Source organism: Erithacus rubecula (assembly GCF_903797595.1).
Source record: "Erithacus rubecula genome assembly, chromosome: Z".
Classification (NCBI taxonomy): domain Eukaryota; kingdom Metazoa; phylum Chordata; class Aves; order Passeriformes; family Muscicapidae; genus Erithacus; species Erithacus rubecula.
In genome coordinates, this window is record NC_136661.1 from 7,725,179 (window position 1) to 7,750,900 (window position 25,722).

General features: G+C 41.0%; 2 protein-coding genes across 3 annotated transcripts in view; one reads left to right on the top strand and one right to left on the bottom strand.

Moving 5' to 3' along the window:
- Positions 1-25,722, top strand: part of LOC306814396 (putative COBW domain-containing protein 7) — a gene marked incomplete at its 5' end in the record, with an annotated part of 373,307 nt that overhangs the window by 226,835 nt on the left and 120,750 nt on the right. The window lies entirely within an intron of this gene.
- KANK1 (KN motif and ankyrin repeat domains 1) overlaps positions 1-25,722 on the bottom strand; it is a 120,831-nt gene that overhangs the window by 76,992 nt on the left and 18,117 nt on the right. The window contains exons 2-3 of one of the 2 annotated variants that reach the window (XM_079330678.1): positions 20,979-21,083; positions 11,877-12,009 (exon numbers count right to left, since the gene is read on the bottom strand). The gene's annotated coding sequence lies outside the window, so the exon portion shown is untranslated. The remainder of the gene's footprint in view (positions 1-11,876; positions 12,010-20,978; positions 21,084-25,722) is intronic. The other variant, XM_079330677.1, reaches the window with a different exon arrangement.

The window sequence follows — 25,722 nt, forward strand, 5'->3', positions numbered from 1 at the left end:
AAGAACTGTGGTCACTGACCATCTGCTGAGCTGCTGCCACCTGAGGTCACTCCCCCCCCTACTCACCAAAAAGCTCACACCCAAGGCTGCTCTCTGAGATCAGTGCTGAGGAGCTCAGTAAACCTTCGCCTGACAATGCAGAGGGACAACTCTGCCCATTAACAATTTTGGAAAAAAATATACTAAATGCCCAATGCCAGAAGATTGCTTTAAGTCTGCATATCGTCCTTTCCTGCACATGCTTTGTGGTACAGTGTGCTAAGAGGGAGGCAACAGTAGTACAGCCCTTTAGGTGGCAGTTCCCTTGAGTTATTTAATCCACTTTACACCACTGCCTCTCAATGGCAAAGTAACATCCTGCAGCAATATTAATGATAAAATACAATTATTGAATCAGAATGCTTTTCTAAAGCATTCAGTGGAGAAAACACAGACAGATTATAGAAAACACAGAGAAAACAGAAGAAAAATATTACAGAAAACAAAAAATTATTTTACTTTCCCTTTTCTTTTATCTCATGATGAGGGAGAACCCATCTGCAGAAAAACAACAAATAAAATCTTCTGCAAAGTTATTGTGTTCTTACTGAAGCTTGTTTTCCTTTTCCACTTATTCATTCCTCTGGTGCCACCATAGTATTTATTGAGGTTACAAACAAAAACAGCTGTAGGCTGTACAGATTAACTGAATATCAACATTGCCAGCTATAAACTAGTTTAACCACATCATCACCAAACAGAAACTCTCATAACTTACATTTAGGATTTACAAACTAGTGACAAACTGAACAGCTTTCATAATTCTAAATACATTTTTTCTTTTTTTTCCTATTCTATCCTGGCCTGATGAGAGACAGTTGCTCCCTGTTTGAGGAGGAGGTCTCAGTCACTGCTAAAAATTCATGCAAAGAACAGCATCACCTGTGTTTTGATATACTTTGCTTTTTCTTAAAGAATCCAAAAACTTACAGTGCACTCCATCTACCTCTGTAGAATATCAGTCTATTTCTCCAGGTTTGTCTGAAAATTGTTCCACCAGTTAAAAGGCAGGGGGAAACTCCATTAAATGGATCTTTATCATAAATTAGGAGGAAGGCTAGAAGTCACTTCTGAGACAGAGTGATATCTCTGGGAACTACTGATTTCCTCTGTAAGAAGGGCACATGCATTTGGAGAGCAAGGTTCTGGGTGGAGTCCTCTGGGTAACAACTGCTGTGGTCAACTCACATCTGAATTAAATTAATTATCTGTCCATCACTCTCTCAGAGATCCGTTTCAGAAGTGCCCTACCCAAGAACAGAAGATTTTATGGTATTGTGTTAGGCAATTCTTAATCACCTACACAAGAGGAAGCATGAAAGTCAACCTCTGAAGCTCTTTATAGTTGAAATAATTGCTTTCAAAATCTGGGATTAGAGCTTTTGTTGCTCTGTGCATTAGCAATCTTGAATTTTTTTTTTTTAAAAAGTCTCATCACTAAAGCACATGCAGACATCTTTACATAATTTACATCAAAAAACACTTGTTCAAAAAACACTGTAAAGACAGGGTAGCACCACAGTTAATGCTGAGCAAGTATGAGCTAAAGTAAATGACTCTTCTTCTCAGGAGCAAATACAACACAGAAGAGGTCATGGCTGAAGAAAGAATCATCTTCTCCCTCAACTCTTCTCTCTACTTCAGATCAGTTCACTGCCAGTGTATATCCCTAATTTCTCTTGTGTTTGTAATGCATCTTTGCCTTTAAAATTCCTTGAACTTCTGAGCTTTTTTTCTCCTACATGTCTAAAATAAAACCTATTTCCAATACAGTTTGAACAGTTACTTATTGACCATGGATAGATCATAAATTGTTTCAGATACCTAGCAGAAGGCACAATGCCCTAGTATTCCCCCTTCTTTTTAACAAAGAAAAATTGTTTTGTGCTGTAAAAAAGGAGATTTCCATTTTAAATACATTACTGATTCTTATTTCTATGCATTTTCAATTAAAAGAGAAGCCCAGCTAATCATCCTCAACAAAGGCACACTACTGTGCATTTAAACCTGTGATTACCTGCTTAGTCTGCTCTCAGTCATGACTAAAAGGAATGTAACAGGTAAAATGCACAGCCAAAAGTTAAATAAATGCAGACACATAAAATGAGATGCATACTTCTGCTGTAAAGTTACATTAACCAAGCCAAACTCCTCCCTGAATTAAAACACCATCAATTACTGACTTTGAAAGGCAGTCACCCAGATTCACCATCTCTCTTTAAAACAGCATGAATCTTTCTGAAATATGCCCCTTTTATTATTTTTAAAAGAGAGTGAGCTAGAATTTGAACCAAAGTAAAGAGAGACATCAACCTGAAGTGATATGACAGAGACAAGTTTAGGGTAGCATTTCTCACAAATGAGGGGTGACCTGGCAAAGAATATTTTCCTCTTTCCTACGGTTTCTAATTTGGCCAGAACAAACCATAATCCATCCCTGACTGAGGACAGACTTAAAATAAGATCTCTTGTTACTCTGTTGAATTTGGCACAGAAAGTCTTTTACCCTTTGGGAATCATGGACACATTCCAGCAATGGAATGGAAAACTTATTTTTCACCAACCTTTTTTAAGTTATTCTGAAGTTTAAAAATTAGTTCAGAAAAATCAACAACTCAACATTACAGGTTCACTTATCAGTAATTAACTTTAAGGCTTTTAATTAATATTTCAACACAGTAAGTATTAGTTTTAAAAAAACTCAAGGACAAATTTTCCTTTTACACCCTAGGGACTCGCAACTACATTCAGCTGAAACAACTCCTAAGTGCCTGTGCCCAGATTTGTCTCACATGTTGATTATTCAGATCTTTGGGAAGCAGCAATGTGCATCTTTACCTTGCATCCTTCTTTATCATGAATAATTCATACTTGCTGTTGCACTTCTACTGAGGCTGCTGTGGAAGCAAGGCAACAAAAGATGCCAGCACATCCATGGCCAAGGCAAAGAAAACAGAAAAAGCTGGAATCAAACCTTATTTCACTCCAGAGTAAGCCACAGGCTCCTTAAAGCATTGGGGGGAAATTGCTTGGGTATAAGACACAGTAAGCCCAGTCATTCATGTTGTACCTTTAAAATTGAATTCTTCAGCCTATTCCATCTTGAAACCCCACATGCCAACACTGCCTTTGCTATAGAAATACAGAAAGCTTTCAGGAATGCAATTTGTCTAGCACAAAATAAATAAAACAACAGAAACAGAAACTGCATTTTTATAGCTCAGTTTTCCAGGTGCACAAGAATATCCCAGATTGAACTAGAAGGAGAGAGGGGAACCTTGCAGAATGGTGGAGGATCATGCTGGATCCAAATCTTATTTACTTAATTTTCTATTTCATAGCAAATTTCAGCACTAAAAAAACAGATCATGTGTCAGATACTTAAAGCTTGCAGTGAGGCAACACATAACCGCTCCTTCAATTATTTTGTAATTAGCCAGAGGTGCAATCATTTTCCCAAACAACATCATCCAGGTTTTCCCTACCTAGCAATTCTTCTGCCATATCTAACCATGTTTTGTTTATACTGCATCCAGCTTAGATGTGTTTGCTTTGATGTATACTGGGAAAATATCAGTTGAGACACCTCATTAAGAGTAGTACAAAAGGGAAGGCGGAAAAGGGGAACAGGAGGGAAACAAGAGCAACCTGCAGCTCTGTTGTGTACACATAGTAGGGGAGTAACATGCCCTGATCACCACTTTGCATGGAACTGCATGAACTTTATCAGCTAAAATGGCTGCTGGGAGAAGAAGAGTTAAAAAGTGTTCTGTATCTTGCAAAGGGGTTCTCAAGTTCACTGTGGAAAGATCATTAACAGAGTCTTCTAGAAGGACAAAACATGATTAGTTATGGGGTTACAGACATTAGGCAAGGACATAGCTCTACTTAGAGCATGTTTTGCAGAGAATTAATTACTTTTACAGCTTAAAGTTCTAGAAGATTTCAGTAAGAATCAGTTTCTGTCAATGCAGAGCATCTCAGAGCAAAAATCTGCACTTCTGACACAGTAATTTGACAGAATTGGGGGCAATTGAGTGTTATTCCCCATCTCTTCCAAATTAGTGGAAGACAATGTAGGGTACCAGCAAAAAGGAGAAAAGAGGTTTTGTCCACAATGATGTCTCTGTGATTCACAGTACAAGTGTGTCCTGCAGCCTGGCTGGTTGAGGCAAGGGAAGCACAAGGAACCAACACATGGTTTTGCACGACTAATCAAACCTGGAAGAGGCTTCTGAAGTTTGTCCCACCCAAACAAGTTTAATACATTTTTTTGTACCAAGAGGGGGGGAAAGCAGTTTTCTCACCCTTATAATAGGGCATACTGCAACTTGCCAGAGACAAAGCACCTGCTGTTAATCCTGGGTGGGGATGGATGAAGAAACACATATTTTACTCTCCTGCCCAATGCTTTTAAAAAGAAAATATTTTAGGCAGTGCCTTTCAAAAATAATTGAAGGATTCTGCCCCCACCTTGAATTCCTACACTGGAAAGAAAAAATTTAACATCCTCTTTCAATGCATTTGAAAAGGAATGGGAAATACCACCTTAAAAGTAACAGAAGGTTTTCAGATAACTTCTCTTCACAAGTCACCTGCCTCCTTTTTCCCCTAACACTTTTTCATTTATACTGACTGCTAGGAAAAGTCTCTGGTTTCCTTAGAAAAACTGAACTTTTATATTTTATTTACTTATTTTTAAATCAACTTTCAGGTCCTTTTGAATCACACTATTCCTGCAACATCTGTAGCTGTCCCTGTGTTTTGAGCATGGCCTGCAGAGATCAGTCATGTGAAGCTGATCTCTTTCCACCTCACCCATTCCACCTTTCTCCACAACGACCCTATTTTGCAATATTGGATGGCAGAATAGACTCTGCAGATGTGGAGGAGAATCCAACCCCATTGTACTCTGGAGTATTTAATCATCTTACAGTTCTTCATTATGGTAGGTTAAATGCCAGTGAAAGATGCTCCTTTAAACAAATAACTGGAACAAAGGATTTTCAAAATTGTATTTTGCTACCAAAGTATACTTGTTTCCAGAAGAAATTACACACACTGTCTAAATACCCAAACTGTCTAAACAGAACTGTAGCAGCATGGCTGAAGCCTGCTGTTCTCTAAGAAAATACAGCTGCACAGTTGTTCCAAACAAAAATCAGTCAAGTCAATGTCCACTGTTGTATTTTCTTTAGGATCAAACCAAAGGCATCCTCTTCAACCAGCACAGAATTTTTGGATGACTGTGTAACACCTGACTTGTGTAAGTATATAAACTATAGCAAAATCTGCCACTTTGACTTACCAAGTGAATTACCACAGATCTACCAGATGACCTATGGAAAAGAATCTCCCGTGCCTCTTCCATGACAGCTTTCTATGCAAGCCACAAAATTAATGATGCTGAATATCAAAATAACCTTCTTCAAGAGTTGAAGCTTTCATTTAAATGTTCACAGCCTCAAGACTGCTTTAAGATAAATGATTTTATATTAACAGTAAAGGAGTCAGATTTACAAAGCCAATAAGAATTCATAAGTTTTGCATTTTAATCACTCATAGCCACTGTATTTGATTTACTCCACAATTTCCATCAGAAAATGAAAAAGTTTTGAAGAATGACTCTTTCTCAATGTAAATCTCTAGCAAGCCTCTGTCAGTCATGTTAGTCCTTTTACCAATGTTTTTTCCTGCCTTCTGCCTGACGAAAAACCCAGTTGAATTGCTTCATTACTTAATGACTTCTAATCTTAAAGGACTGCAAACATATGAAAAGTTAAACTAACACACACAAATTCCCCATGGAAGAAACTATTATAAGCATCAGTATAACTTGTGAATTCCTTATCCTGACACAAAGACAAAAAAAAAACCAAACAAAAAAAAACCCCGAAAAACCAAAAAACAGAACAAACAAAAAACCAAACCAAACAAAACAAGAAGAAATGCCCCCCAAAACCACAAAACTTCAAACTGTAGAGAATGCTTCTACCAAAGGATATGTACACACAAATACAAAAAAGGGAAATGAAATCCCATAATTCTAATACAATATTTCCTTGGCACAAATTGTACATTCCCTTGGCTGTATTACAATAACAACCTCTGGGAAGCTACCATTCCAAAAATTATAGTTTAAAAAAGTTTCAGTGCTGGATATCCGTTGGAAGACTAAGCCCCTTGTAGTTTTGCTGGTGGGGTTTTTTTTTAACTTACATATTTATTAATTTTCAGTTTTCAGCAGTTCATTGTACCTTCGTTCATCTACAGGGAAAGAACTGTTTAGTTTACAGCACAGTTTTATATGCAAATTATATTCAATAGAGTCTCTACTCATCATAAGTGTCAACAGGAGAAAAGGCATGACAGATTTAAGGCTTGAAATTTTTTCATAAACTTTGAAGGAACACTGAAATTACAAAGCATGCTGAACTCACTGTAAAGCATTTTCTCTAAGCATGTGCCAAATGAAGTATATTAAAGCATTTTTTCTTCTGAATGTACTGTGAGACTTCATGCTCCATTTTCTATTTCTAAGTATTTGTGATAATTAGGAAAGTCCTGTCTTCAGCATGGAGTCAAACTTATTGTTTGCTTAGCTCCCCCTGAATTTAAGTTTGTTTCTACTATGTGAAAATACTTCCATTACATTTGGTAACACTGGAGACAGAGCAAGTTTTCAGCCCCATACAAATCAAAATTCAAAAACCTCAGAGTTCAAAATGAAGAGATATTTTACTGCCAATAGGAGGGGTAGAAGTCTTAACAAATCAGCCAGTTGTTGCACTAACAACATGAAATAAAGAAATTGTAGAGCTTATTCTACCCTTTATCAATAATGCATGGCTGCACACAGACAATTTATAGCTGTTTTCCATCACTGGGTATTGTGCAGTACTAAATTAAGTTGACAAAATTCAAGGACAGTCCACCCACACAGCTACTGTGAGCCAGCCAGGCCACTTTGAATAAATATTTTCAAGGCATAAAGTGAGTTTTATTAGCATGCTGAGACAGTTCCTAGTGGACAAAGCGTCTTCTTTGAAAAAGTAGAAGTACCTTTAGTAGAAAAAAAAAGTGAGTTACTCTTGTGCCTTACATGCAGAGAAACAGCAAAAGGGGAAGTAAAAAATACATAGGCAACAGCTCAGAATCCTGAACTCATTAAGATTAAAACAGGAAACAAAACAAGGTAATTTACTTTCTATACTAGAAACTGATTGTCATTCTCAGAAAATCCTGACAGTTGCTGAATTGGTGTCAGGTTCTGACACCCAAAGAACTAAAACCCAAAGATGTTTTGGTGGGACTCTAAGTTTATGTGGTTCCAAAGATTAATAGACTTATTTTTTTTAAACCTTCACCAATCATATAAATCATAAAAGTACACAAGCCTTTCACCAATATAAAGAACTAGTTACTGTCTCTAAATAGCTCAGCATTTATTGTGCCAGTAAAAAAGTGAGGGGTGGGTCCCTTCCACAGACCAAATTCACCAAAATGTGGCATAGCACAGGCTGGTTGCTCTCGGTCAGTAGCGCCACTTCCAACCACAGTGGTCCACATTTGAATGCCTGAAATGCAAGACAGCATCAAGGACCTTGGAGAGCATGTGCTGGCCACCAGTGCTGTAGGATGTACAGACACAAGATCTGCACATCGACAGCCTCACCTGGGCTCCTGCTCCAGCAGTCACCAACATGCAGGTGGGGCCTCCACTGAGCCCCCCTCAGCTTGGTTTTGGACATGGGGCCAGGATCATGACCCCAAGATGGATGGCAGCACCACCAGCAGTGGGTTTGGGTCACACTGCAGACCTGTGCTGTTTCTTTTACAGCCTTCCCTCCAGAAACTGCCAAGCACCAGGGCACATTGTGACAACCTTTTCATACCCAGAGCACCACTCCAGGTGGGACCCTCCAGGTCTCTCTGGCAACTGGCATGATGAGATGGCACAGAAAAAATCCTTCTGTACAATGTGGGAAGGTGGAAGCTGTAACACAGCACAGCTGGGCAGCTTGATGGCCTTGTGGCACATTTAATCACAACCACAAATAAGGGGAGGAAGGATGAAAGAACCAGAACTTAAGCCACAACTGTCTTAAGTTGCTCAAGTGGAAATAACCTGGTCAAATAAAAAAGTGACTGTATTTAATTGTCTAGGTGTTTAGAGTAGAAAATCAACTCTTTTCAGCAGTATTTGGATTTCAACTGCACTTACAATACACGTTTTCTCAAAAATCAGATCTCCCTTGCACATGAAAGTGTATCAGGAGCCTTTGAAGCCAACTAATCAGTGTGTAAAACTCCAATTTAACTGCTCCAGCAAGCACAGCAAACTCAGGCCAGATTTCAAGATAAACAGAATGTAAAAAACTCCAGCTTAAGGATCTGCTAAGCAAGGTGATTGTTGAGCATTTGTATTTCAACCAGTCACAAGTGCAAGACTTTCTTCATAGGGCTGGTTGTTGTTTTGACATTTTTCCCTCAAATAGGGTTAGTTTCTGCTGTGAAAAGTGAAAATGTTGTCTTAAATCTCATGATATTGCAGTAAACCTTTGCTTTTTACTAGAATCAAAGCTAAATCAAGGCTGCAGGTCATAGCTTTGAGAAACTCCAGGCAATCCCAATGAAGCAATCATGGTTTTATAAATGGAAATTAATTTTTATAAGTCTGTTGCCCATCTCACATTGCCAAAGTCTGTCATCCTATTAGAAGTGCAATGCTTTAATGAACTGCACAGGGATCACATTCAGTGAAGTTCAGAAACAGACAAAATGCTCTTGGGCCCTCTCCATGGAGTGTATCACACCAGTGAGGTACTAGCTTTGCACTGAGGTGTTCACAGCATCAGTATCTGTACAAATGTAAAATGTAAATGTAAAATGTAAAATGCCTTGAACACAATGAAATGATGAGTTACATGCCACTGTACCACATACAGTTTTCAAACCTGTATTTTTTGGAGAGAAATTATGTCCACTTCTCCCAAGACTTGCTAATTAGTAACCCTACTAATGGCATTTAATTAGTAGCACATGTCTGTAGCGATGGCTATTGCCAGGAATGCCCTCTGCCCAGTGCTGCTGACACACAGGACAGCTCCTGATGCCACTCCACGTAGGGACGAGCAAGGACACGGAGAAATAGATGTGTGTAGCTTGGAGGGTACCTAAATTCAGAGCACCTGAAAAGGAAATAACTTCATCCTGCTCCTCTCCATATCCACAGCCTTGTGACAAGAGTTGGCACTATCCACTTCTCAGTGACTGTACCTGGTGCTCCTGGGGTTTTCGAGGCAGTCAGCAATCATCCCTATTGGCAGCACCCAGGTACAAGTCGGCTCTGGATTTTCCAGCCTTACTGCAGTCACACTCTTCCTCTCTCTCTCTCTGCATGTGTTTCCTTACAGCACTCTCCCCTCAATTCCCACCCTGTACCTTGCAGGGCCACCCACTGCTCCCCGCTGGACACACAGGCTGGGACTGCACTGCATTACTGGCACCTGCTGCAGCACATTGGCAGGGCTGGGCATCTGCAAAGGCAATCTGAGAGCCCCTCTGGGCACATAGGCACACATTTCCTTCACTTAGAAACCCATGCTTGGCTGAGAGTGTCCACTTCTACAGCCAGGATACGGCTGCAGCACACAGACCCTCAGGAACTGCAACCAGTCTAGTCACAGCAACAGTAAGTTTCCTTATTTTGCCTGTTCTAAGCATTTCTCCTTCTGTATCAAAATACTTCTTTGCCACCAGAAAAGATACAATCCATGGCATGGTTAAATTCCTGGTAAAAGAATAATCTCCTTAAGAGCACAAGCTCAGGTACACTCAAGTGAAGAACAGCATCCCACAAGGAAGAATTATGAGCAAGAGCCCAGGGCCAATCCAATATGAGCTGGTGTGAGACCTGCAGAGGAACTGCGCACAGGCTTCCCAATCATGGCAGCTTGCCTACTGCAGAACCCTCTGCCCCCTTTCTGAACTGCTTTTACACAACAGAGTCACTGGAGTCTGGGTGTTTGCAGCTACACACATCTCCTACCCATCTAAATGGCAAGGTCACAGAGTAATGAAAAGTGGCAGCAGACCTGCTTTTCCACACTTACTGAGTTTCAAAATTTGATGAAAAACAGCTGGTGTACCCATGTCTCTGGAATCACTAGATTCAGGAGCCCTTTACCTGCCCCATAAGCTGGCAGCAATTCAAGTCCACATCTGTAAGCACCAGATTTACTCCACATCCAAAAGCCAAACAAGCTGTCCCCACTGCTTGGTTGTGCTCTGATCAAAGCTGCAAAAGCAGCATAAGAAATTAGCCATCTTAGGTAATCACAACTGTCAAAGGACTAAATCCTTCCTCTTCAAAAGAGGAGTTCAGTTTTAGGTGTGTCTTACCTCTCATCCAATTCTGCAGCACATTGCAGTGCATGTAATAACATGGGCAGGCAGTGACACTAAGTATAAATAAAAACAGGATTCAGGTGTCACTTCAAACAGCAGCTGTCAAACCTGAGGCAGTTCAGGAGTCAGTAGCAAAGAGCCTTTATACAGCCTTATTTATCTGGGTTTCTTTTCTCAGGGATTTTATTCAGACCATCTTTCTGGCATTGCTCTTAACCTAATCTTTTCACAGAAAAGAGAAAAAAAAAAATCTATATAGCCCTGTCCTGCTGAAGTACTTACACCCAGTCACTGGTACTGGTATAAACATGGTACTGACTGACTCTGTCAGTCTGGTCTGAGGCTGGTCTGCTGTGCTGCTGAGAAAATGCAGCAGCACTACAGTGCATCTGACAATGCAGCCATGAATCCAAAAGATGTGTAGAAAACATGGGCAATTAATGAAAGATGGCAGCAGCAACTCTAGTCAAAGCAGAATGGTCACTTTTCTAGCTCAAGTCATGTTTAGCTTCATAGCCTTATTTTTCCTGATGGAAAATTGATCTCAGCATGGCATTCTATGGGGACTGAAGACCACTACTACTAAATAATTCTAGTACATAGATGGAAGAACTAAGGTATGCAAATAGAAAGATACACAAGCACTTAAGAATACAGAATTAGTGATTTAGGAAAAGAAAATAAATTGTTTCTTCATTAATGTTTCTTCAAATTGCATGAATTTTGTCTTACTGAAGTCAGTGAATTCACTTATAACCAACAAATACTGATAGCTGGGTCCAGTACAAGACTTTAGATTCATGTAGTTTTGCACTGATTTTTACTAGGGTGGAGTTAATTTTCCTCACGGTATCCAATAAAAAGCTATGCTTTAGATTTGTGCTGGTAATAGGACTGATAGCACATGGACATTTTAGTCATTGCTGAGTTCATGCATAGTGGCAAGGCCTTTTTGGCTCCTCTTGCCATACCGTCAGCAAGGAGGCTGGGGGTGCACAAGGAACTGGAAGGGAACACAGCCAGGATAGATGACCCCAGCTGACCACACTGATATTCCAGACCATATGGCATCACACAGCATATGAAGAGGGAAGAAGGAAGAGGGAACATTTGGAGTGATGATGATTGTCTTCCCAAGTCACCATTTTGAGTGATGGAGCCTGGTTTTCCTGGGATGGCTGAACACCTGCCTGCCCATGGGAACCACTGAATTAATTCCTTGTTTTGCTTTCCATATAAAACTGTTTTTGCCTCAATGCACAGGTTTTTCACTTTTACTCTTCTGATTTTCTCCCCTGTCTCATTGGTGATTGGCTGTATTGGACTAAACCACAATAGGTTGATCAGAGACCAAGAAGTAGGGTTAGGACAGCTTGTGGAAGCACATCTATCTTCTTCCCTCTGCCCTGGCAAAAGAAATATCTTACCTTAAAAGACTGCAACAGAGGTGCCAGTCTGCACTTTCCTATAGGACTTTTTAAACTACAGAAATAATGCAGAAGATTCAGCTAATTCAATGTGTCAGCATTTGACAGGACATTCAGGAACCTGAATGTAATCCTACAAGAGAAATTAAAAGCACCAATTAGTCATTGTTGTGCAATGTATCCTGTGCTTAAAACTGCTGATGCCTGGTAGAGTTGTGCTGCTGAACAATAAAGAAATTGCCACAAAAATGAAAGGCTTATTTTTTGTTTCCAAGGTGAAATGCTTAAGCATTTTTACTGCAGCACCGTGGGGAGAAAGCATGCATCTTGCAATAGTTGTGTCACCCTACCCTGCCTTCCCAATTTAAATCTTTGTTCAAACAACAGTCCATGTGAACGCACAGAAACAAAGCTCCAGGCATGTCAGGATACACCAGCTACAGAAACACAGCAGTAAATGTTTGTAACCTGGATTAGTTTGAACTGGGAAATGCATCAGAAGCCCACGTGAGCTAAATATTAGCATGTTATAAGAATGGATCTTGATGTATGTGGAAGACACATGGAGGTACTATATAAACTACAGGAAAAGGAGAAACATTTACAAATGGACTTGGCTCATTTCTCTGGATGGGCTTTTCTCAGAATTCTCATCTTGCAAGCACTCAACACATACTGAGTAAAGACACTCCAGCTACAGCAGAATTCATGCCTGTTGCATGGTTTAGATACTTGTTTTTCAGCTCCAACCAATTTGGTGTGTTTAATCCTCCAAATGAGTGAACTTCCCCAAACTAGAGGCACATCCACACACACACAGGGTTCCTTCCTGAGATACCCTGCCTCACCCTCAGGTACAGCCCAAATCATCCACACCCTGAGGCCCTGCTGCAGCAGCACCATGCACAATGCTGCAGCACAATGATGCCACTTTGATATCTGATAGCTATGGAGTGATGGGCCAGCAGAAAAACATCTATATCTGCATGGTTACTCAAGAGAGTTTTAAAGATTATTTTCAGGTAAAAGACACTTCTTATCATCCAAGTTGTTAAATACTTCCCCAAAAGCGTCAGTATGAACATTAAAAGTGACCTCTTTGCAAAACTATAGAGATGGAGGCTTAATGGAGTGCAAGTAAATCATACCAGGTAAAAGTTAGAGTTTTTACTATAAATTAATAAAAATCCTAGCATTGAAAGCATGTCACAGGCCAATGTGCCTACACAGACATATATATTGTTCTAATTCTACACTGTTTACAAATCTTTAAAAAGGTCTCCTAAGGGTTAATTATATTCATAAACTAAAATTAAAAGCAGCATTTGAGGGGAAACTGCAAGGGTCCATGCATTTGGGAAAAGTGGAGGGGAAAACTAAGTTGGACCCCTACATTTGTTAAAAAAAACCCCATAAATCTAAAGGCCCCAAACTTAGATGAGCTTTAAATTAGTATTTTGTGTTCCTAATTTACTCCAAGGAAATGGCAATCAATTTCTTCTCCCTTCTCTAACACACTTTCTTCTAGCTATTTATGTAAAATATGTTTTACATATGTTTTATACTGCAAGTTACCTATTCATGATACCTTAAAAATGCCTTTCTTATAATGGGGGTATATTCTAAGCTGATTACAAACATCTCTATTTACATAACAATAAAGACTGCAATTGTATAAGGAAACTTGAGATTTTAGGGAATATATCCTTAGAGAGCTCTGTATTCACAGATTATAGGAAGCATCACAATCGTTGCTTTTCTCTATAACCTCCTTCACTATGGTTCTGTATAAAACACTTTCCACATATTCCTGGGCCACTGTTCAAGGACACAAAAACCTGACTTTCAAACTCCTGCTGCCATGTGTCCCTATACCATGGAGTCAAGATCATTCAGATGTTTCTCAGGGGTTAATTTTTTTCCCAACAGATTTCATATTCTGCTCCTTGTCCCACAGCCAGCTTAAACTCCCTACCAGGTACTCTGTGCCATTTAGCTGAAGAGAGTTTATACCCACACCTGCTCCAAAACAGCCTGAAAACACAGAGGTGCAAACACCAGGACAGGACTTGAGCCCCAAATGAACTAGTAAATATGTTGGGGGACCTGTTCTTTTTTGTCAAAGAGGACTGATCGAAAGTCAGAGATCCTTTGGGAGCTAAGACTTAGCACATACCTGACTGTTTTCCATACCAGATGGAAAGAATGCTTCAGTTTCACTTTTTACCCCAAACAAATCACAGCATGCATGTGTACACAATCATCTGACTCCTACACATCCAAGCACGACCAAAATGAAAAACAGTACATTGTATACCCATTTTTTTCCCTCAAGGAGAGAACAAACCACACCTAACAGGTATTAATAAAAACACCAAGCATTAGAAAACATTCTGTTACAATGGGTAGTTTAAAAAATTATATATGTAACATTAAGCAAAATTTTAATCTGTTCAAAATGGATGCGTGTATCTAACACAAAAAAGTAATTGCCATTTGTGAGGCAAATAGGAAGAACAATCTCATTTCATCTCCAGCCAGAAAATTTACTCAGTGATTAGCATAACTCAATATTGAGCATAAGGAAAGGAAAGCAGAAATGAAAACAAACATGATAAAACAGTTAAGTGGAGATATTGAATATACAACAAGGAGTGCCTTTACTGATAAGGTTGTAATTCTTACACCGAGTTTTAACCTTCATGGCATTTTAGATTTAAGCTAAAGGAATATCTGTTACATTGCACGTTTAAGTCCCGAAGACACGGTGTTAATTTTTAACAAAATGTCCGCACGTTTCACAGCATACTCGACTAGCCTGACAAGCTCCCTACAGATGGGAAACATGTATTCCATCTTCCCTCCTTTTCCATTCTAACACTGTTCATCACCTCCGCCCACACGCTCCTCCAACACACACACTTCCCTCCAGGAGACAGCAGCCTGATTCACTTATCCAAAGAGGAATTTATGCTGGCCTGAAAAAGCACCAGCCCCCTCAAGAGCAAGGGCATGCCTGGAGAGCTTGAGATTTGCCTCAGATGCTGTTTCCAGCAAGCGCTGCTAAGTCAGCTAGAGATGTCCTGGGCAGCACCAGAGGGGTAGTTAACATTCTCGCTGTGAAGGAGACATTGTTTTAAAATAAATTTGAATGTAACATTTTCAGGTGAAAAAGAACTGCACTTCCTGGTGAGCACGTTCGACATTTTGGGACAGAACGCCTTTAAGTAGCCAAAAGCGCTACACGTCCTTGGTACATTTCGCTTACATAAGTTCTCATAACTACTAAAGGAAATAACTGAGGCTATATCTGTGTGGCACGAAGCACCATGCTAATTACCGCTTCAGAGACACTAATTAATCCCGGCAGGGCACCACAGTAGCATGAGTGCTCTGATCGTCCAATGTTGATGTGTCGCCTTTGGACACCCGCCTAGCCCCGAGCAGAGTCCGACACCAAAGATGAGCCCTCCAGAGAGGGGGGTCTCCTCACAAAAGCTGTGTGCTTTATTGAAATCTACGATCTTCAGCACACTAACCGATTCTCGACAATCGATGGTCAATTACTGAGCACCCTCAGCTGCTAGGAGGAGGAGTGTGAGAGGGTACACCTACAGATAGTCTCCAGTATATCTACAGGGCTCCAGAAAAGGTTCAGGTCAGCACCTCGGAGGAGTATGTGTAATGATAATGGTGATTGTCTGGCAATCAGCTGCGGCAATTAGCACCACATTTAATACAGACCAAGGAGAAACCCTCTAGCACTAGTGTAAATGTTCTCCTTTTAGGAATCTCCAAGTAGCAGATAATAGTGTGGTTGTTAGCAAGGTATATTCAGTCTGGAGATAAAACAAGTCCTGGGCTAAAGCCAGAACACTTTATCTGCTGTACCTGATGCCACCTCTTGGTACCAGACATGGACTTCGCGTACTGAAAATGGACTTTGATCTCCTTTTGACATGTTAAAACACATAGAGTAAGGAATAATGTACTCAGGAGTAGCTTAAAGAACCTGCCCCAAAAGGAACGGGGTCTTTGAACAACCACAGAATAGGGAAGGGGAACACCTGATACATAATACACTCTGCACCAGAACACAGCCTCATACCTGTCCACAATAAAGATTGAAAACACACAGAAGGGTCATTCCCTGTGGCAAAACCCAAAAACTGAAGTCAGGGAAGTGTTCTACTGCCACGCAGAACAGACAATTTCAGATTCTGAAGAGCCCCAACGCATTCCCCTCTTTCTGCTCCCCACAAATACGTATTTAAAAATGAGTAATTTCCGAGGCAATCCTATTCTTATAGCCTCTCAACAGACACAGACCTTCTGCAAAACAGTCCCATGAATTCAGGATTCACTTAAGTGAGATGGCTCACATTGCAGGTGAATGGGATACACCAGCTCAGCTAGCTGGAAGCTGGCAGGCAAGGCTGGCTTCTCACGTGTCTCAGTCCTGCACAGAGGTCACAGCACAAGGAAAGGCAGCTTCACCTTGGGTTTGTACCACAGTGCTCAGAAGCTGGTTTCAACAGCCGTTTCTTGTAGCAAAAGCGCAGGGACAGTCTAACAGAGTGCTTTGCCTTGAGACAGGGAGAAAACACATCGATTAAACTGTATCAAAAGTCCTTGAGATTTTCATGGTCTCAGCAGAGAGGACAAACACTCAAGTAAGTCTGCCAGATACAGCACAGATGAATAAAACACTATAAAATATAATTATTCACTTACAGAAAATTAAATTGCATTGATAAAAAGGTGTTAAAGTAGCAGCTTTCACACTTTCACATTTACAAGTACTTCAGCTCATGAAAAATAGAAACGTGTCATAAAAGACATTTGTACCAACCAATTACAAAAATATTCACAAATTTTGTCAAAATATATGGTGTACGTCTGAGATTAACACTGCCCAATAAAAGGCTCTCTCCTTCAAAGTATTTTTTTTTACCCTCAGGCTGACTGTGAATTGTACACAGAAGTGACAATATAGATGAACACTTCAACCTCCAAATAACAAAACTAGTCAAGATGGTGACAAAACCCAGCAAGCCATAGAAACGTGCACTGAATCTTAATAGCCTTAGTTGTCACATCAGGTGAAGTTAACTCAGCATTCAGTGGACACTCAGAGGTCAGAGACGTTCCACTCTCTCCTCCAGAACCCTTCCTACAGAAACTGTGGAGCTCACGCTGAGCTTTGTGAGAGGTGGTCTTTGCTTGGCAGGACAAACAACACCATGGCACAACCAGCACTGTAATGGAGATCTTCAGCTGGCAGAGAGATCTGAAATCAGAAATGGGCAAAGTTCTGAAAAGAAACAGAACAAAGGTCCGCTCCAACAACCTAGGCTGCTGCAAGAGATGAAGCCTGGCACTGCAGGAATTCACCCAGAACTTTCTTTTCTCCCATCTGCAGGGAGACTGCTGCTCTTGGACTTCACCTACATAGGCATTCACACCCATGACTGAGGAGATGAAGTCATTAACACACCCATGTTTTGTTTGTGAGGATTTTTTTTTCCCCCCACATGCCCATGTGCAGGCAGGCATAAGTCCTTGTTCTATAACTACAAAACTAAGCTACCAAATCTTAGCCCAGATTTAAAAACATAATGTATTTTCTATGGCTCCAAAGCAGGATGTGTTTTACAAGGCCAGTTTAGATGAGTTACTTGATGTTAGGCAAGGAATGGAGGATGAAGAGGTGTCACAACAGGAGCGCTGGTGTGATGTTACCTAAAAAAGTGGTTCAAGAAAGAAGGAAAACTGGAAAGACCCCCAGCTACCAATCTTTTCCTTTTAACTTTCCTCCATACACCAATTACATCCTGTACTACATCTCTTACCCAGTTACATCCTATGCTTGTTTACATTACCATTCCATAAAATACTACTGATAAGCAACAACAGACATGATGAATCTATGCTTGCTTCCTCAAGGCAAGCAGAGATTAGGAAAGGGCATGAAGGTATTTCTTTTGTGTTGCAATGAGAAGGAACTGCAAAGGCAGGAAATAAAAGCTGAAAGGGATCATAAAACACTCTTGCTTGCCTTGTTCCCAGGTGAGACAGCTGTTGGTGAGACACATGATGCTCCTGAGGAGACCCACTTGCTTACTCCTTTGGTCCCATGACAGCTGGACAAGTAGAGGAAGGGAGGGAAAGGGGCCCAGAATCTTTTAAAAGGCAGTAGATATTTCACTAAATATCTTAGCCTTTAGATTTCAGTTAAAGATACAGAATTGATAGATACTGTCTCCAAGAGCAGCAGATCTGAAACACTAATAACCTTTGTGATTCCCAAAAATGTTTAGTTGCTAGATTTCAAGTGACAAAAGCAAAAATCTATAAAAACTCCTCTTGGTGCTCTCTCCCCATCCTCACAGAATATGAAAACATTCCCCAGATGTCAGTCATCACTACACATCTTCATGAGTGCAACATAACTATAGCTAACAACAGGCAGCTGGTCTGCTCTAAAAGCACGCCAAGAACTTGCATCTTAGGGAATTCCTCTCCCTCACATATCCATCTCCATTTCTAGGCCTGGAGGCTGAAGCTCCCCTTACTTAGGGACAGGCAATATCCTGAGACTTCGAGTCAGAATTAAAGATCAACAACAGAGCTCACAATCTCTTCTGGCACCAAGGCAAACCCTGGATCAGGTCACTTCTTTGCAGCTTGGGCTTTCCACATACATCTTACCTAGCTGCCTTTACAGATTTTCAAGTGGATCTTACAACCATCCTAGTGATATTCTGAAGTTTATATTCCTAAATGATGGGAATTTTGGAAGGGCTGTGGCTGACTAGTGTTCAAAATCGGGCACTGTTTGGGAAAGATCCTCAACACTCTCCACACACTCCTGACAACAGTTCTGTGGAAGTTATGACACTGAATCAAGATGTGAAAAAAGTCTCCATCATACTTTCAGCCTAAAGCTCTGAAAATGCAATGAATTTATGGACCCCAGCTGCACAGTGTTTTGGGTGGCACGCTCCTCACTGCAACAGACTAAAACAAGAAGGGTCCTCTAAAGTCACATTCTGCTGAGGCCCATTGTCACAGCAATATTGTGTCCCTTGTGCAAAAAGAAAAAAAAGCATATGAGACAGCTGCTTCATCAGAATCAATTCTGAATCAATTACTTGAAGAAGAGCTAAAACTAAGGTCATTCTGAATTTACCTCCTGTGAAGCAAACTAATCCAGAATAACTACTCTATGTTCCTATGCCTTCAAGAGCACCATGTTCTAGGTACCAAGCATTTTAGATGACAGATGGTAGACAAAGAAAAAGCATTTCCAAGGATTTAATGACTAGGAAAATTAAATAACTGAGTACATGGCCTCCAAGGAAAAGGACAGAGTATTCCCCAGCGTTCCACCAAAAGCACTCAACAGAATAGCTTTCCTCAAACTTCAAACCCAATCATGGTAAGACATTTGTCAGTGTGCCTAACAAACAAAGCAGTTGTCCTAGCATAAATAAGGAAGACAAGGGGAGGACAAGCAGGACACTAGGCAATACTGGTCAGGATGTCCTTCTATTCTGAAACTTACCATGGAGCTCGCATATTCTGCAATAGCATTGATTAGGAACTCTACCAAAGGCAGCATACACAAATGGAAATATTTTTGGAATCATAAAGTGGTTTCGTTTGGAAAGGACATTAAAGATACGTAGTTCCAATCCCCCTGCCATAGGCAGGGACACCTTTCACTAGACCAGCTTGCTCCAAGTTCCATCCAGCCTGGCCCTCAACATTTCCTGGGATGAGGCATCCTCAACTTTTCTGGGCAATCTGTTCCAGTGTCTCATACCCTCACAGTAAAGATTTTTTTCCTAATATCTAATCCAAACCTACCTTCTTTCAGTTTTAATCCATTCCCCCCATCCTGTCACTACATGCTCTTGTAAAAAGACCCCCTCCATCTTTCTTGTAGGCAGCAAATTATGTCACCCTAAAGCCTTCTCTTCTACAGGCTGAACAATTCCAATTCTTTCAGCTTTTCCTCACAGGACAAGTGCTCCATCTCTCCAACCATCTTGGTGTCCCTCCTCTGGACTTCTCTCCAGCAGGTCCATGTCCTTCCTGTGCTGGGAGCCCAGAGCTGGTGCAGCACTGCAGGTGGGGTCTCAGCAGAGCAGAGGGGCAGAATCCCCCTGGCCCTGCTGCCCACTCTGCTCTGGATGCACCCAGCACACGTTTGGCTCTCTGGGCTGGCAGTGCCCATGGCTGGGTCATGTCCAGCCTCTTATCCATCAATATTCCTGTCCTTTCTGCCAAAAAATAAGTAGAGAGAATCTCCTTAAAATATTAATACACTCTCTCCACATACAGAACACCACTGCCCCTGTCCCCAAAACCTTAAACACTAGATTTTCATGCTCCAGCCTACAGGCACTAAAGTTGTAGTCTAACAATAATATTTCAAAGTAGATTGCGGAAAACACACATGTGCACAGTGTGATTGTTGCTGAATGTTTCTCTTGAACAGCTAAAAGATGTCACCTACATGCAAAAGTTCCATCCACCCACACAGTACATAAAACAGGAAGGTCACTAAGCAATGTGAACCTCAACCAATTCTTTCTGAAAAGTTGCAGGCTCTAATTTGCAAGGGCAGCCAGCAATAGGCAGGGGAGGGAGAGCACAGAATGGAAATGCAGATGAAAAAGTCACACAAGCTTTGCAATGCTGCTTTATCATCTCCGCGTGCTTGTAGGTACTCTGGGTCAGCATGGATGAAAAATCACCAATTTAATTGTCATCCCACCACCCTTCTGCGAGCAGAGTTTGACCTGTGTGGGGCTGTCTGGGTTGTTGCAGCAGTTTGCAAACAGTTTCTGCACCATAAAGAGACACCAACCAGGCACACACACACATTTAATACTCCTTTGACATTAACTACTGCCATTCAAAAACAAATCCCCACTTCAAGCCACAAGTACTCTCCCATTTAGAAATATTTTAAACAGTCCATTAAATTGTAAATCCAAAACCTACCCAGTGACACAAACCTGATCTGGTTTCACTATTTCCTGAGAGAGAAAAAAAAAACAAAAACCAAAAACAACAGTATTAAAAACTTACAGGGCTGTTAGTCCACCGTTTCCCCTGGCACACGGTACATTATTTAACTGCACTGCCTGAAACAGTAACTTGACCTCTCTGGGAAGGTGGGCGGTATTATTCAAGCTGAAACATTAGAAACATGCATAATTACTCTGGGTATTTGCCATGCATTCTTTCATCCGTAAACCAATATGAATGGAAAAGTCACACTGACACTCCAGGCTTAGATCATATCCCAACCATCAGTTACAAAGATTTTTTTTCACGAGGTCTCAGGAGAACTAAATTTCTTAGGGCCAGAGAAATTTCCTCTAGACCTGTGCATATGTTACCAAGATAAAATGTCAGTATTGCCAACTCAAAGCCAAGACTTCAATGGGCTAAACCATGAATTTTGAGCTCGTGAGGAGGCCTGCTGTGGCACCAGCACACCCCATCATCCATCACCCAGCTGTTCCTGCAGGTGATGCCTCTCACACCTGCACAGTGCCTGCCTGCTCCTCAGCAAACCCAGGGCAGGATCAGACCATCCAGAGGGCTGGGTGCCTTAAAAACCCACTGGAAGGTAAACAGGCAGATGAAGCACAAAGAAGAGACTGTGCTTGCTCCTGCCTCCAGAGGCACCCACAGCTCACATCATGGCAGCTCCCTCTTCACACCAAGCATGAGTGTCCTCTGCATACAGCCTTGTCTTCCCTTCAAGGGTAAAGCAGCATTCAAGTTTTGGGTGGCAAAACCACAAGAAAAATGAAATACTACAAGCCAATATTCTCAGCTTGAGCTGTGAAATATACAACATTTTCAGTACTTTTAAGGCTAGCAACATGAAATGCAATTTTTCCTGAAGAGGGAGAAAATGCTGTTCACAAGACAGATGAACTGCACACACATGTCGAATGACAGTCTTCCCTAAATAAGTTCTCAAAACATAGCTCTAAGATTCCTCAGAATCAAGACCTAGCTGCAGTCCTGACCAAGTGAGATGCAGCAATATCTACAGCTGTTCTGAACCCAATTGCCCCTGAACTTACTTTCATACCAACATCTACATGTAGCTGTTCTGGGCAACTGACCTACCCTTGCTCTAATGGAACATGCAGAATTCTTGGTTCAGCCCATTTCACTCCTGGTGCTTGGCACAAATATATGTGGAATACAAGATAATCATTTCAGCTAATTCCCCAGGCATTAGGGACAATGCATGCATCTGGAACACTGTTCCAGCAAAGATGCATGAATAATTCTACAACCATTCTTCTGATTTGTTTTTCAAACAGTCCAGCTCCCTGCATCTCCTGTTCATCATTACATGCTTCCAAAACTTTGGAAATCATAGCAATACACACAGTGAAGCACCTCTTGATATTTTAAGTCAAGATTTTGTAGTATCAACAATGTGTTTTCCCTTTATTCAGGATAACCATGTATGTCAGAGAATACAAGTTACAACAGTAAACCTCATAGAAAGCAAAACTCCAGGGCAGTGTTTTCCACATGTATTTGAAATCTCAAGATATGAAAATTGATCAGTGTTATTTTGGCCACATAACCAGAACTTGCTGGAGATCTTTTTGTAAGTTTTAAATGTTTTTGTAAACAATGGTTTAGGCAGAATGTAAAACCTGTGTACTTCCTTACATATGTGTGAGAAATGTGGACAGCTTTACTTCTAAGATTATCTCCCTCTTCCATATAAGCTAAAAAATAATTAAAAGATGACAGAGTGACCATTTAAGCCTTACCTAAAGTATCTATTCAAAAGGTCTGAGGTATGCAATGAAAATGCTTTAAGTCAAACAAAAGTGGCTTGTGGTAAAGAGAGGAAACAGAACAAAGATCTGAGTTTGCATCAAGTGTTGGTTGCAACCACTGTCCAAGAGAAGGAATTTCTCCAGTCTATTTGTGTTTACTGGAATAGCAAATACTGAAATAAAGGGAAAAATCATTATAGTTTTAAGATTCCAGTTTCAAAGTAGTTTGATAACAGCCTTCCCCAAGTCATTCTCCTGGGAAAGAGTTGCTAGAGAACAGAGTTAGGGCTTGTCAGTTAAGCTCTTTCTCCTGCTTTGTTCAGAAAACCTGGACAAATAGCTTATCCTTGGATAGAACCTGGGGGCCCTTCACAAATATTTTGTATTCCACAGCAAGCTTAGGCACATTGCATAAACATCTGGAGTACGCACTAGGAACATGAACACTTTCCTGCTCTGCCCTGCAGCAAGTGTCTTCATGGCACTTTCATCACCAGTGACAGAAAGAAAACACTGTTATTGCAGGCTTCCATCCAAAAAATGTTGTCATGTATAGCCTGTCTGTATGCACATGAGAATTTGGGGTAAAAGGGAGGAGGGGTAATTCAGGTGCATAAACAAGTGTTCCAGCCTTGCTTCTCAGTACTTAAGTTCTGAGAGAAAGAAGGAAAAAGAGAGCCTTGTATCATTATTAAAAGAGAGACTATTTGCAGAACAATTGGAGACTAAACTGCTTTGGGGGAAAGAGCAGAGAAAGCAGGTATGTTCGTATTTTCCCTGGAGTTGCAGTCTGGTTTGGAAGTGCTCTTAGCACACAGATGTTAAGACAGAGACAAATCATCCTGAGGTACTCCAGCACCACCCCAGACCAAGAGCATAGAGAAAGCCACAAACACTGCATGAAACAGGGGCACCAAGAAACAATCCTGCTCTGTGACCATGCCAGGGCCCACCACAACAAACAAGTTGCTCACAACAGAGCAGATACTTTGATACCACAGTATTTTCACAGTATAGCTGGATGGAAGGCAATAATCTATTTGCTCTGGGAGCTAAGCAATATATAAGGAGCAAAAGGCACACAGTTCTCTCTAGCATGCTTTCCCCTAAAGAACAGCAACATCTGTGCCTTCAATTCTGCAGGAATCTTTGCATTCTATCAAGCCTAACTACTGGAATTTTTTTTTGTGTATTTATTTTTCAAATCCATAGAGATACACCTACGTTACAGCAACTGCACAATATGCACAGTTTAGTATTTCAAAATATTACCAGGAAAACAAAGTCTTTCTCTTCACTGCTACTCCACAGGAGAGCACTGAAGGCTTCTGGAAAGAAAGACAAAAGCAATAGCAACCAACTAGTGTGATAAAATACCAGCCGCATTTTACTCCAAGGAGCAGTAATTAGTAATTTAAAAATACACAAAAATCCATGCATGTGTTAAACTTGAAAGAAGCTGTCCTGAGAGCTAGATGCTCTGAGATCACATTTCAAAGCACTGCAGTATCATTCTGTTAATCTTTTGGGAAAACCAGTATGGATATTCTGCTGCAATGTAATTAAGGCAGGAATTCCAGCCCCTCCATTGTGACCTTCGAAGAAACCCCAGGGGTCAAGAGCAGTAGTCTGTACCCTGCTATGCTAATACAGCTGAACTATAAACAAAAAACCTCCTGCAGCAATAGTGTCAACAAGTTTCAGGGAGCAAAAACAGGGGGGACACGTAGATGCACTCAAAGATGCACTGCCACAAAACAGCTTCAACCACAACCATAAATGAAAGTTGTTTTTCTAAAGGCAGCTGCAGAAATTTCATTTTTCCTGTGTAGGTGGAAAAAAGGCTGACATATTTATTTTCACGTTTTATTATCAACAAATATCCATGCTTATCAAAACAGTAATTAAAAACTTGCTTTCTTAGAGCAATGTTGAGTGAACAAAACGCAGCCAAGGGAAAGGCGACTTCTTGCTGCAACAGTGAAGTTCTACAAAGTGAAAGGGAGGGTTTGGAGGAAGTGTTGGGTTTTCCAGTCCTTGTGGCACAGTAACTCCCAGTGAAACCTCATGGGCACAAGCAAGGCTGCAGCCTGCAGTGACAGTGCTGATTCTCACCATTCCTACTGCAGCAGCCATACCCTTGGTCCCCAGCACCAGCGACAGGACTGCACACACAAAGCACAGCCAAAATGTGTAAGGTGGGAATGGCACCCAGCCCTGGTGGAAACTAACTGTACTCCACCCAAAATGCTTGGCACAAGCTGTCTCGGGTCGACCAGCATCAAATCCTGAAAAGAGATAATCAGGAGGGGTTTTTTTCTCATTCTTACCCTTTGCAATCTGAGAACAGTGAAAGAGGACACCCCCTAGCAAGAAGGCTGCTAATTAATTCCTCCTCACCCAGGCATTGCAAAGCAGCTGGATGAAAAGTCCCTGCTTATCTAGATATGATAGCATTTTAGGAACGGGCTTCACTTGTTTTGAAAAAAGCCATTAAAAAGACACAATCATCTCAATATTTTCTCTATCAGCAGCGAGGAAGAGTTGAAGTAAAGCACCATCGTGCTTGCCTGACTAATTTTCAGGGCACCAGTTGCCCTGCACAATGAGTCTGGTGGGAGGTCAGCATGCCAAAGGCATAGATGCTTTCAAATGTATAATGAGGAGAGATCTCATATCTCTTAGTTGAACAAGTTTCCCTGAAATAAACGATTTCTGAACAAGCTGCAACAGGGTAGAGATGCCTTGCAGTAAGGGCAGGACCAGAATGCAATTGCAAGTGACATGCTAGTTTAAGACACGGGTAGCTAAGGCACTTTAAAACTAAGGAAGCAAGGCTGTTGTTTTAAGTGTCAGTTATCTTGGATCAAAGGCTAAAAAAAGCTGCTTGGACATAGGACCAAAACAAGAGATGAGTCACACAGAAGAAACAATGGAAAAACACTCCACAAAAAGATTTCAGCACACTTCTCACACTATGGATCTCAGGCATTCTGCAAAGACTGCTCTGT